This window comes from Aulostomus chinensis, chromosome 1, assembly GCF_037954235.1.
Source record: "Aulostomus chinensis isolate RoL2024-O1b breed Wild chromosome 1, RoL_Achi_v1.0, whole genome shotgun sequence".
Classification (NCBI taxonomy): domain Eukaryota; kingdom Metazoa; phylum Chordata; class Actinopteri; order Syngnathiformes; family Aulostomidae; genus Aulostomus; species Aulostomus chinensis.
Window position 1 is genome coordinate 28,651,931 of NC_141320.1, and position 2,488 is coordinate 28,654,418.

General features: G+C 46.5%; 1 non-coding gene across 1 annotated transcript; it reads right to left on the bottom strand.

Annotated features, from left to right (window-relative positions):
• Positions 1–355: 355 nt before the first annotated feature.
• trnaa-agc (transfer RNA alanine (anticodon AGC)) lies at positions 356–427 on the bottom strand. Its single transcript has one exon. It is a non-coding gene; the product is annotated as a tRNA-Ala (tRNA).
• Between the last annotated feature and the right edge of the window lie 2,061 nt (positions 428–2,488).

A 2,488-nucleotide genomic window follows, 5' to 3' on the forward strand; every position in this document is an offset into this window, starting at 1 on the left:
CTGGTGGATCTAACAAAGATCAGATGTTGTCTCCTCTAGAACATCAACAGCTTAACGTTGTGGGCAGGACTCCTACCTGAGCAGGGAGACCCCAATGGACTTCTAGTCCTGATAGGGAGAGGGAGCCTCCTGGGTCGCGGAGAGGGGAACCTGATAGGGAGTGGGACGATCCGCCCATTGTGGGTGATTGACAGGGCAGGTTTGATCTATGTTTTCATTTTCAAAAGTAATTTTGAACATTTGTGGACAGTTCGCCCATCTTGAACATGTAGAAGATGTCTTCTGATAGTGAATCGACTGTTGTCACATTTAAGGATCACTTTAGCTGACAAGATGAAGGCTACAAAGGACCAGCTGGAGATGCCGGGGATTGAACCCAGGGCCTCATACATGCTCAGCATGCGCTCTACCACTGAGCTACACCCCCTCTGGTAGAGTCACTGTTTAACTGGTGAATGAATTTCCAGTTGATTTTAGGAAACCTAGAAGTTCCTCAGGTGCCATCAATCTTAAGTCACTCCTTCACTTTGTGTGTGGTTCAAAGTCAGTGGTTTCATCAGAGCTCAACAACAGAACAAGCTGAAGTCTTCTGGAGAACGAGGGCACCGATCCCACCACCTCTCACATGCTAAGCTAGCGCTCTACCATTGAGCTCCCTCCTCTGCTCAGCAACATAACAGATAATGCAGGTTGACCTTCAGGCTGCTGGGAGGTCAACACCTGAAATATTTCCAGGATTCTGTTGTGTTGGTAGAAACAGTTTGAGGGAAGGAAACCCTCAAACATGATGATGTCATTATTGAAGGCTTTACTGCTCCAAACCTTTGCTTGTTCTTCTGGGGTTGTGAGAGGTTCTGAGTGATGAATGGAAACTGAAGGTTTAGGCATCAGTTCAAAGTAGCAGGAGCTTAAGGGGACATTTCAGATTTGTTGAAGTTGAGTCCGACTGCCTTCTTGTTCATGACGATGGTGATGTCAGAGTTCTTGCTCAGAACGATCCATGCTGTTCCTCCTATTAGTTCTGGAAAGTTGGAGCAAAACGTCATGCAGGGTCACAAGGTCACGTGTTTTGTGTTATCAGCAGATTTAATCTATAGAGTGAGTGACGTGTGGTGTGTTTGTCAGGAGCTTAAAGACCAAAGTTGTTGACGTACAAGAGAAGTAAACACGTCAAAGCGGCTTCATTTTAATGAGTGAAACTTAAAATTAAGAGAAGAGTGACAACAAAAATGGAGTCAAGAAGTCGTCTTCAAAACACACACACACACACACACACACACACACACACACTCACATAGTCATATTAGTCATATACACTCTTCTCTTTATGTTGCCCCCTGCTGGACAATAGGTTTAAGGTTCATGTGGAAAAAAAGCAGACAATAAATACGACTGAACTATTATTGAAATGTCGGCGACTTCATTCGATCTGAAAGTTCATTGTTTACCAAACAGACACTGATACAACAGGCTTAAAGTCTACCTCCATCGGCTAAAGATGCCCCTGGATCATAAAGCACAGCTCGACTGCTGGCTAACATGCAGGCGTGGGCCCATCACTGAAATCAGCAGTCATGAAAAACTGTGCTAGGCCTCCAGACCCAAGCTTGAAGAGGTTTGAAAACTGGACCCAGGAGAATTTTAACTGAAAACCCCTGCTCTAGAGGATCTGAGGGATGCATGACTGCCCTCTGTTGACCTGTTTAATACAGGAATATCTGAGAAGTACTGAGGACGGCAAAGGGTGCTGATTGGCCAGCAGCCCCACACAGGTCAAAGGTCACCCCCCACGGCGGACCAGTTTATTATAATAGTCACGACACCATCAGTTACAGTTGGGTTGGGTTCAGGCTCTTCAGCGCTTCTTATTTTTCCGTGAGCTCCTCCAGCTGCTGGTCCGTCTCTCCTCTTTTCTTTCTCTTCTGCTTACTTTTTTGTTTCTTTGTTCTTTAACTTTAAACAGAACTTCTCCTCTCCCCCTTTTCACGGTCACAATACTGTTGACCTCCCGTGAGCCTTGAATCTCCATCCTGACCAGCAGAGAGAAGCCCCCTTGTGCCTGAGAAGAGCATCGCGGATCCCAGTGGGAGCCACAGTCGTTGAGATGGAGGCTTGGTAGGCCGTCCCCCCACCAGGTCGTTGGAGAGGTTCCGTACATTGATGAGAACAATCCAGCTGAGAACGTGAGCAGGTCCTGTTGGTTGTCGTGCTGTCACAGTAACAAAGACCAGTGCTGCATCTGTTCAGGCCTCAACTCCTGTCTCACTGCCAGCTCCACCTGACTCCTCAGACTCTGCTCAACCTCCATTCAGGAGTTTTCTTTGTTTGGAGGTCACTGACCCTTCATCCTGAACACCTTCTCACCTGCTACTTTTGCCGTCCACTTGAGTCTCAGATAAATCTTATGATTCATGTCTGATCCTCCATGTGCCTTCATTGCTTTACTGGTATTATTCCTCTGTCTTACACGCTTCCTTGTTTGTATTCA